Genomic DNA, 12026 nt, shown 5'->3' on the forward strand with positions numbered 1-12026 from the left:
TTCTGCCCTGGTTCACTCTTAGTCATCCTTGGGAAAGCAGGGTAGGGGTGGGGGCAGGAAGCTAGTTGGGACTCTCATGTGCCCCTGGAGCCTTCTAAGTGGAGAAGTGTTGGGAAGGGGTCTCAGATCTAAGCATCCTATCCACCTAGACTTGTCACCGTGTGGGGGCAGCAGCTGGGAGTGAGCAGCAAGGGTAGGGGGAAGGATGCTGGGAAAATGTCCCTTGGCCTTTGGCAGGCAGTGCTGCACCCTCCTGTGGAAGATGCTGTGAAATTAATTACCATTTGTCCAGGGCTTTGAGATTCCTCAGATGAAAGATGCGGCAGAAGGAGTGTCATGACGGAGCGTGTTTACGGTACTGACTTTCAACCCAAACACCTATCATGACCATCACGTGGCCCTCTCCTAACCTCCCACTGCCCTGACATCCTGGCCTCAAAGCACCAGAAGTTGAGCATCAGTACCAAATGCTGCCAAAGGGGAGAATGGAAGGGCTGGGGACAGCTGACCCCCATCATCCTGTGTGCCCCATTCTCCTACAGCCTAAAAAAGGATATTATGACAAAGCCTAGGAAGCAGAGGAAGGAAGATTTAGAGAGAGAGGGTTTGTGGATGACTCTGCCCCTAAGCCCAGGACTCTACACCTCTTGTGGATTGAGGGATGGGAGGAATTCCAGAACTCTCTGACTCAGGGCATGCAGTGCCAAGCAGGCTCATCCTTAGATGTGCAAGGTAGATGGAGTTCATTTCAATTTCTAGTTCCTCTAGCAAACTCAACAATTCCTTGTTGATTGCTTCTGAACACTTGACCCTAGCTGAACTCTGTCATCTCTTGGCTCTGTGAATTTGAGTGGGAAACTCTTTGGTTTTCTTGATTCTTCTCATTCTGTCATTCCCTATTCATTTCATACAAGAAGATAATTGATATCTAAAACTACTTAATGAGCAGGCATACAGAGCAGATCCAGTGGAAGAGCATTACGAAGGGCCAGCCCCTCCCTCAGAGAGACCACATTCCTCCTGGGGAGTCACCTTCAGCTTATGAGATATTTAAACAATCTAAGAGGCCAGGCAGGCAGAGAGAAGACCTGAGTCCCAAGAAGAGCAGGACAGTTGTGGACTAGAAAACTCAGGAGACTTTCAGAGGACTCAAGTATGGGGGTACAAAGGGACACAGCTAAGAAAAAGTGGGATTAAGATCAGCACACATAATGTAGGGGGTCACAGGGAAGGCAGTATAGCACAGAGAAGACAAGTAGTGACTCTATAGCATCTTACTATGCTGATGGACAGTGACTGCAATGGGGTGTGTTGGGGGGGGTCTTGATAATATGGGTGAATGTAGTAACCACAATGTTGCTCATGTGAAACCTTCATAAGATTATATATCAATGATACTTTAATTAAAAAAAGAAAGAAAGAAAGAGTGGGAAATGACGGAGAGTGAACAGCCTGTTGAGGTCAGAATGGAAGGTTCCTGTGAGGAGAGGACAGGCAGACGGGCAGGCTAGGCAAGACTGTGAAGGAAGGCCCTCGAATGCCACTCTAAAAACTGGGATTTTGTCCAGAGGGTAATGAACCCACTGACTGTTTCTGAGCCAGAGGATGATATAATGCAGAGTTTGAAAGGAGGTTAAAATATTTCCACCAGAAGGTGAATCTTAGCATCTCTGGGTCAGCAACCCTACCATGAAATTCACCATCTTGGTCCTCAGTCCAGCCCTAGCTTCTATTTCAGTCAATGACATGTAAGCACAAATGTCACCTCCACATTTGCTCTGACACTACCCAGTATCATCTTCTTCGTAACACTTGTCACATTTGGAAAGACCTTGTTTAGGCACTTGTTTACTTCTTTGTTCTCTGTTGTCCCAGAGAATGTAAACAAAAGGTGGGTAGGTGGGGGATTGTTATCTGTTTTGTTTGCTGTTTCATCTCTAGCACCTATGACAGTACCAGGCTGGTGGCAGATGTATATTTGTGGAATGAATGAATAGATGGATTGATAAATGGATTAATGGAACCATTATTTGCTCAGACACCCCAGTCCTAAACCTCATTGTTCTCCCTTGGCCCTCCTCTTCTCCAGAGTCCATGTCTATGGATATTAGCTCTGCATCTATGGATATTAGCTCTGCATAGGGCCCTCCCCTGCCGCTTTGCATTTTACGCCTCGACCCTCTCAAACAATTCTATGCTCCTCTTGATGGTTTCCCTCATGGAGCTCAGCACAGGGCATAGGCAATGATGATGCTCACTGATCTAGTTTAGTTCTCCAAGGGCTTTCTACATAACCCTGATATACCTAGGTCAGATTCAGGACTTGAACCTCAGTCCCCATCTCTAAACTACACTTATTTCATTATTGTTCTGATTTATGTGTCATTTCTGATGAATGAATGAATGCTAGAAGTGTTCAGGATTGATTGTAGAGGGAGAAACAGAAGTGGGAAAACTTTTAGGGGAAATGTGGATCCATACTGACATAAAAGGAGAGAAATAAGAGGAGAGTGAGTGAGTGGGGGTCAGGGGGGCAGATGGCCAAAAGCTGGGGCTGGACAGGTTTGACTACCCAGAGGTTATATTCTTCTGTGCCATGTGTCACTTACCCACCTCCCCTGTTGCCTTGTTATTTAAGACAGAAAAACATGTAGCCAACCTGGGGGAAGACATCAGAGACAAAGTTGAAGGAGTAGGGAGGTTTTGATTCCAAAGGAGACATTATTATTGGTTAATGAGCTACTGTGTTTATAATCAGTATTAAAAATATAGGCAATTCCCCCTATGTTTATCGCAGCACTTTTTACAATAGCCAAGATATGGAAGCAACCTAAGAGTCCATTAGTAGATGAATAGATAAAGCAGAGGTGGTACATATACACAATGGAATACTATTCAGCCATAAGAAAGAAAGAAATACTACCATTTGCAACAACATGGATGGAGCTGGAGGACATTATGCTCATTAAAATAAGCCAGGTGGAGAAAGACAAGTGCCAAATGATTTCCCACATTCGTGGAGTATAACAACAAAGCAAAACTGAAGGAACAAAATAGCAGCAGACTCAAGAGACTCCAAGAAGGAACTAGTGGTTACCAAAGGGGAGGGGTGTGGGAGGGTGGGTGGGGAGGGAGGGAGAAGGGGATTGAGGGGTATTATGTTTAGTACACATGGTGTGGGGGACCATGGGAAGAACGGTGTATCACAGGGAAGGCACATAGTGAATCTGTGGCATCTTACTACACTGATGGACAGTGACTGCAATGGGGTATGGGTGGGGACTTGATAATATGGGTAAATGTAGTAACCACATTGTTTTTTCATGTGAAGCCTTCATAAGAGTGTATATCAATAATACCTTAGTAAAAAATTAAAAATAAAAAAATAGTAAAAATAAATAAAAATATAGGCAATTCCGCTGAACCAAAATATATAAAGAAAAAATAAAGTGAAAATCACCTGTTATTTTACCATCTAGAGAAAACCATTGTATTATTTTCATGTACATCCTTTCAGACTATATAACTGTAGACATCAATAGAAATATATGTATATATACAATTACATATATAATCCTATCACATTATATAAACTTACATATTAATTGCATAATTTTATATATTTTATATATACAAGTATACACACACATTTTCTAAAATAAAATGGGACACATACATTTTTGTTACCTGCTTTTTGTTCACTTAAGTATATGCAGTGAACTCAGAGAAGATTTTATAAGCCCAAAGGGCAGTTCTCAAGGATAACCTTTGGAATAAACAGGAAGCTGAGAAGATATATGAGCATAAAGTGAGTGGCTAAGCTCTGTGGTTTTGATAAATATTATTAAAGCAAATAAATCTTAGATGTCCTGCCAGGTTAGGTCATTATTAGCTCTCTATCAGCAAGGTCACTAATTCATAGACTCATAGGATGCTGGTACTTGCAGGAGCCTTTGAGATGATCTAATTCATCCCCTTACCTTAGGTACTGAGAAACTACAAGCCCAGAGACCTTAACTAATGCTCAGTAAAAGACATGACTGGAGAGCCACAGAGCTAAAATGTGCACTGAGTACTCTGACTCCCAGGCCAGTGCTCTTGCCACTAAACTACATGGATCGACAGTGTATGTGCTCTGCAACCACAGGCACTGGTGTGCAGTATGGAACAGAGAGAGAGGAGACCCTAAGCCCAGCAGCTCTCCTGGTGTATGACATCAGTGGAGGTGTGTGTGTGAAGAGGACAGCAAAGTGTCCCTGGGTAGGTCAGGGGAGATCTAGAGCAAAGCAGTTGACAGTGTTTGGCTCTGATGGCAGATCACCAAGACACTGGACAAATCTTGGTTCCCTTATTCATCTTGCTGTGTTACTTTGGGCAATTTACTTGAACCTTCTCACCTCTATTTTCTCATCTGTAAAAAGGGGATAATAGTAGTATCTACCTTATCAGAGTGTAGTGAGAATTAAGAGATAATACATACAAAGGGTTTAGCAAAGTGGGATATAGAAAGAGCTTAATAAATGTGAGCCATCATGATTATTAATGCTCTGGCAAGAAGGTCAACAACGTCCCTGTAAACTTTAAAAAGCTTAAGAGTGTATCACAGCTGTCCTTGGTTGTGGGCATCTGCAGGGAAAGGGGACTTAGAAGGGCAACCATGGAGCTATATGGGCCCTGTCCACTATGAGGGTGGTAACTAAGACAGACCATTATCCAAAGGAAGGCATGTGCCTGGAGTGGAGCTACAGGCAGTTGGAGACTCAGGGAATGTCTGGTAATCTCACTGGAAGTCACTCCTAAGATGCCATTCTCACCCTCCCTGGGCTAGCCAGTTATAGAAATCAAGGTCATAGAAAATTTTTTTCCTCACTTTGCAATTTGTTTAAAAGATAATAAAATAAAAATTATCTTTGAAGGCAAAAATAACAGGTTGTTAGGAGGTTTAGAACTTATATAGAACAAGATTCATTGCAAGAGTAAAAAAAACTAGAAAGGGGACACATAAATATATTATTATAACTTCTTTCACTATATACAAAGAAATGTAATAGTACTGTTGGAAGGTAGTGATAAGCTAAAAACATATGTTTTTAGCCTTAACACAACCATTAACAACAAAATAAGTATGACCAATAAGCCAAAGTGAAAAAAATATGGAATTACAAAAAATGCTCAATTTATCTGAAAGAAGTCAAGAAAAGAGGAAAACAGGCTCAAAGAACAGAGGGGACAAATAAAACACAAATAGCAAAACAGTAGATTTAAGCTCAACAGTAGCAATAATTACATTAAAGGTAATTTAAAAGAGACAGACTGGATAAGAAAAGCAGGACCCCACTGTATGCTGTGTACAAGAAAACATCTCTAAATATAAATACACAGTTAGGTTAAAAGTAAAAAAAGATATACCAAGCAAACACAAATCAAAAGAAAGCTTGAGTAGAATATTAATGTCAAGCAATGTAGACAGTAAAGCAAGGAATATTACCAGAGACAAAGAGGGACATTTCGGAATGATAAAGGGGCCAACTCATTAAGAGGACACACCAATCCTAAACATGGTTGCACCTAACGGAATTTCCAAACAGGTGAAGCTAAAACTCATGAAACCAATATAAGAGATAGGCAAATTCCACTTTTAGTTGAAGACTTATTACCTTCCCTCAGGTAGTAATCAATAAAAGGTAGACAGAAAATCAGTAAGGATATAGAAGACTGAGCAACATTATCAATGTGACCTAAATGACCTTTCATAACCCTCTACCCCAAAACAGCAGAATACTCTTGTTTGCCAAGTGCACATGCAACATTTACCAAGTTAGATCATAGCTTGGGTCATAAAATCAATCTCAGGAAATTTAAGGACTCACACACAAAGATCACCACAGAATTAAACTAGAAATCAGTCACAGTAATATATAAAAAATTTCCCAAGTACTGGAAATTAATCAAATAGATCGAAAAAGAAATTGTAAGGGAAATTGGAACATATTTTGAACTGACTGGAAATGAAAACACACCATATCTTTAAATGCTTGTATTATTATAATAGAAGAAAGTATAAAATCAATGATACATTTTCACCTTAAGAAACTAGAAAAAAAATTGAATCCAAAGTAAATGGGAGCAAGGAAAAATAAAGATAAGAGTGGAAATCAATGAAGTAAAATCAATGAAACCAAAAGCTAGTTCTTTGAAAGTAAATATGAATAAAATTGATAAATTTGTTACCAGACAGACCAGGAAAAAAAAAGAAAGGACAAAAATTTATAATATCAGGAATAAGAGACAGAGCACCACTATAGATCCTAACACCTTAAAATAATAAGGAAACATTGTTAATAACCTTAGGCTAAATAATTCAGTAACTTCAATGAAATATCAAATTATTTGACAGATACAAACTACCAAAGCTCACTCAAGAAGAAATAAGTAACTGAAATAGCTCTATATCTACTAAAGCAATGGAATTTATAGCTAAAAATCTTCACAAAAAGAAAACTTCAGGCCCCAGTGATGTCACTGGTCAGTTCTACCAAATATTTAAGGAAGAAATAATACCAGTTTTATACAACCTCTTGCAGAAATGGGAAGAGGAAGGAACTCTCATGTTTTGAGAGCAGCATTATCCTAATACCAAAACCAGACAAATATATGACAAGGAAAGAAAAAACTAGAGGTCATATCCTTTATAAACATAGATACAAGAATTGTTAACAAAATATTAGCAACTCAACCCCAGCAAAACATAAGAAAGATAATACATCATAATGAAGTAGGGTTTATCCCAGAAATGCAATGTTTAATCAACACTCAAAAATCAATCCATGTAATGAAATTAAGAAAACAATTCAATTTACAATGGCATTAAAAAAAATACTTATGAATACATTAACATTTAACAATAGAAGTGCAAGACTTGTACACTGAAAACTACAAAACACTATTGAAATAAAGAAGGCTTAAATAAATTGAAAGACTCCCATGTTCATTAATCAAAAAACTTAACATTGTTAAGATGACACTACTCCCCAAATTGATATACAGATTCAACACAAGGCCTATTAAAGTGCCAACTTTAATTCTGCCAATTTCTTGGCAGAAATTGACAAGCTGATACTAAAATTCACACGAAAATTCAAGGGGCCCAGAATAGTCAAAACAATCTTGAAAAAAAAGAATAAAGAGTTGAAGGACTCACACTTCCCTATTTTAAAATTTACCGCAAAGCTATAGTAATCAAGATAGTGTGGTATTGCTGTGAGGATAGGCATATAGCCAAATGGAATACATAAATAACTTTTAAATCTCAGTAACAAAATAGGCAGCATATTTATAGAAAAATTTCAACACTTTTATCAAAAAAGCTGTATGTATAGTCAAAAAGCACATAAAATGATTCCCAACATCATTAGTAATTACAGGAATGCAAACTTAAAAGTACAATGAGTTATCACTACACACTACTAGAATGGCTAAATTCAAAATAACTAACAATACCAAGAATAGGTTAGAATATGGAGCAACTGGAACTCTCATTTACTAATGATGGGAATACAAAATGGTTTAACCACTTTGCGAAATAGTTTGGCAGTTTCTTATAAAATTAGATATATCCTTACCATATCACTAGAAATATGTCCACAAATGTCCTGGCAGTTTTATCCATAATAGCCAAAAGCTGGAAACAACCCAAATGTTCATCAGTGAGCAAACTGATAAACAAATGGTGGCATATCTATACCATGCAATACTATTACAGCAATATTACTTACTAGTACTCATGACAACATAGATGAACTTCAAATGCATTATGCTGAGTGACATAATCCAGATTAAAAAACCTACATACTGTATGATCCCATTTATATGAAATGATAGAAAAGTCACAATTTTAATGAAGGAAAACAGATCCGTGATTGCCAGAGGCTTGGGTGGGGAAGGAGGAGTGAATACAGAGGTGAACAGGAGAATTTTGGGTGTGAGTAAAATGTCTGTCTCTTGGTGGTGATGGTGTTACATGACTGTATATATACATTTGTCAAAACTCATTTAACTACAAAATTAAAATGGGTGTATTTCATACTTTGTAATGTACATCTCAATAAAGCTGACTTAAAAATTATGAGCATTATTATTTAATTCCCATTGTGATAGTTCCCTGAAAGGAAGGAATAGGCACCAGGAGAACATTTAACATGGGATCCTGAAATCTGAGGTTTCCCTGAGGAAGTGAAATCATGAGGTACTAAGGAGGTCAGTAAATGAACAGGGGAGGAAGGGAAGAGATGGGGCAGAGGGAGGGATGTGTGCAAAGGCCCTGAGTCTGGAATCCTCTAAAAAGCAGCCTTCCCAGTAGAAATCCTACTTCTGCTTGCCTAACCTTCACAACAGTGGCTAGTTCAGGGCTGCAATTATTGTAATTAATAATCATGGCCACTATTCATTAAGGACTTAGTATGTCTTTGAATTCATACTAGGCAATTACTCCTTATCACATTTACTTTTCAAAATTGTACCCACAAGGTAAATTCAGTTAGTATACGCCTTTGATGGATAAGAACTTTGAGGCTTAGAGAGATGAAGTAATTTGCTCATGTCCACATAGCTGGAAGAGGCAGAGTCAGAGTTCAAACTCAGATTTAGGAAACTCCAGCCCCTGAGTTCCTAGGCCCTACTCTGTACAACTTCAGTTAAACAATTCATTAGCTCTGGGCCAAACATCACTACCCTTCCCAACCCTTGTTCATATAACATAGCCTTCAATCCCTTCATTTCCCATTATCTGTAAATACACCAGCTTGTCTACATCCCATTTGAAATTCAGCTCTCAAATCTAGACTCAGTAATGATGGAAGAGAAGGCTTTGCCAAGTTAATGAACTCTTACGGTGAGATGACTTGAAACCCACTCAAAGAACCAATAGAGTTCATACCCACTTTTAGGGATGTAGATATGGAAACACACAACTGAGACACTTTTGAATTTCCTGTTCTGGGAAATAGTGTAGTACGGGGGAAAGAGTATGGCCTTGGGGTTCCAGTGCAAGTTAGGTATCCTGGCTTTGACAGTCACAGGCTCTAGCTGTGTGACCTTGGGTTGGTTATGTAACCTCTCAGTTTTCTCACCTGTAAACAGTCTAACAATCTCCATCCTGCAGGGTTTCTGTGGATCTTACATGAGGGAATATATGACAAAACACCCAGCAGACAGTCTGCCCATAGTAAGTGCTTTTTAATAGATATTTTTGAAGATGCTAAGCAGATAGGTTTCCAGAGGGTCTGATATCTGTGCTTTCTAATTTTAAGCCTACTACTTTTTTCCTCAAAGGCTGAAAATAATTTTTTGTTCTCCTCCTACCATAGAAATATAGTTGAGGCTTCACTATCTGAGAGGTTTATTTTCTCCTGACTGCTGGAGAAGCCCAGAATGAAAAGCTGTACAGATGCTTCAAGGGTCTAGTGGTTTCTTGATTTCTGTAAACATTATAAGAGAATGTGGATGGGTGTGTGAGTGGGAAGGGAACTGACCTGCTTCTCTAAATAAATTCTACCAGGCTGCATGGTAGTCTCCTGGATCTTCTTACTGAACACTCACTCAATCTGCTGGCTTTCACTGAGTACCTTACATGGCAGATTAGTTAAGTGAGTCGCAGGATCCCTCCTGCTAGCTGAAATTACCTTATCCACAGTCCTGGCTCAAGGAGTCTGAACTGGGCAGATCTTTGGACTCAGAGAAAACTGATTGGTTCTGGGATGGACATCTGACTCAAGGGCAGCCCACGCATAGGCTGACCAGTGACCAGTGAGGTGATGTGCTGACATGAACTCTGACCAGTTGGGCAACAGCAGTTTGATCTAGGAAACTTGTTTCCTCTAGGATTGGGGAGAGATGGACAAGTGGCACCAAATAAAGGTACTCATATGCAAAGAATGGAACAGGCTTTGAAAGAGATGGAGGAAGCAGCTTCTGGTTCTGACAGTTTTTCATTCCATTTGTTGTTCGTTCACTCCTTCCCTTAACCAATACTTACTGAACACTGACTGTATTCAGGCCCTGTGCTGGGTCCCTCTTGAAATGAAATGTAATCTCTGCTCTCCTGTTGTTTCTAGTTTGGGGAAGACAGACATTAATACACAGATAAATGGATAATTTTTAAACTTTGGTGAAATATGAAGAAACGGTATAGGTAAAGTGCTATACAAGCCATGAATCAGGGACATCTGACCTAGACTGAGAGTCTGACAGGGCTTCCCTGGAGAGATGAAGGTTTGAGCTGAGATGTGAAGGACCAGCAGGAGTTATTTAGTTGAAAGGTGAATTCAGGGGAGAAATGTATCACAGACAGAGGGACCAGCATGTGCAAAGGTCCTGAGGCAGGAGAGAAGATGTCATGTTTAGGGACTGTCTGAAAGTCAGGGTGACTGGAGTGAAGTGTATCTGGGCATGAAATGCTACTTGCAGCTACCCATACTCTTTTCCTTAGTGGGAACCGAGGAGACCCTTCCTTGCAAACTGAAGTCCAGTGAACAAAAGCACCTACGGTACGCCGCAGGTGCTTAGAGGGGTACAAGATCAATGAAACAGCTTCATCCTTGCTCTACCATTTACTAGCTATGTGACTTTGGGCAAGTTACTCAGTTTGTACATCAGGAAATGGAGATAATAAAAAACATTTGTACAGAGCTGTGGTAAGGATTAAATGAGAAGAGACCCATATGTGTGCCTAGCTTGGTTTTGGCACACAGTAGGTGCCTAATACACACTTTGTTATCTGCCTGAGAAAGGACTAGGCTCAGCAAGAACTCACTTCTTTCTTGCACTGCAGTGAGGGTAGAGGTGAGGCCAAGAGCAACACTGTGTTCAAAGCAAATTGATGAACAATGCAAAAGAACGTACGAGGTGAGCCAAAGCAGGGCTGCCTTAGCACAGATGACCAGTCATGTGGACAGGCTGGTATCTGGGGAGTGTGGCATAAAGCTGCGAGTACCAGAGGAGAGAAGATGGGCCTGCAGCCTAGGAGGAGAGGGGAGCTGGGGAAAGGGGTCCAGCTGGGGATTGTGTGGGGCTGGGGACACCAGTCCAACTTCAGAGGCCAGCTCCGGTCTGGGACAGAAAGTCCAGTGAAAGTCATCACTACTTAGGAACTCCATAAGGGTAGGGCTATTCAGCTCTCATTTCTGTTGAATCCCAGGTTCTAGCAGGTGTTCAGTGTTAAATGGATGAAGGTATTCTAGGCATGGAGTCCCATCCATCACATCCAGCATGTGGGGTTGGGAGGGTCTGCATTGTGACTTTGAGCACAATCTGTCCTTCTGAGCCAGGGCAAGAATACAGGGTTACCAGCAGCAGAATACAGGGTTGAAAGTGGAGGGCACTGCCAGACATTCTGAGGCAGGGAGCCAGGGCACCAGCCATGGAGCTTGGGTTCTCAACAGGATTTATTTTGGAAAGCATACGAATGTCAGTTACTGAAGAGGCAAAGAAATCCAGTCCCACAAAAAGGTGAAGGAATCCTCCAGGCGAGATGGAGAGTGGCAAGACTGAGGATGCCCAGGCTTCTCTATGTATACAACACCTCATTCCATAAATGCATGGTGGTACATTTAATCTTCACTACCCAAGGGTTGTTATTTTTTAAGTCACTGTGGAAATGGACTAGAAGAAAAATGAAGTTGGGAAATTTTAATGAAACAGGGTGCAGTCAATACCCAAACTACATGCCGTAAGGTCCTATAAAATTGCCAAAGGTAGGCTAAAAAATTGGTGCTGAGCTGCCAGGAGGCCTGAGCGAGGAGGGAGAGAGGCAGTTGTGACTTCTATGGTGTTCAGAAGATAAACCAACAACTCAGAGAAAGACTTTCAGGATATTGACATCCGAGGGGCATTTTCCCTGGGTCCTCACACAAAGGAGACCCATGGGTACAGAGGGCTCCTGCTAGCACATGGATGTGAGGCTGCCCATCTTTATCCTGCCCCCATCAGGCCCAGCTCAGGAGCTCGGGTGGACCTGAGCAGGCTCACCC

Source organism: Manis javanica, chromosome 7 (genome assembly GCF_040802235.1).
Source record: "Manis javanica isolate MJ-LG chromosome 7, MJ_LKY, whole genome shotgun sequence".
In the NCBI taxonomy this organism is placed as follows: domain Eukaryota; kingdom Metazoa; phylum Chordata; class Mammalia; order Pholidota; family Manidae; genus Manis; species Manis javanica.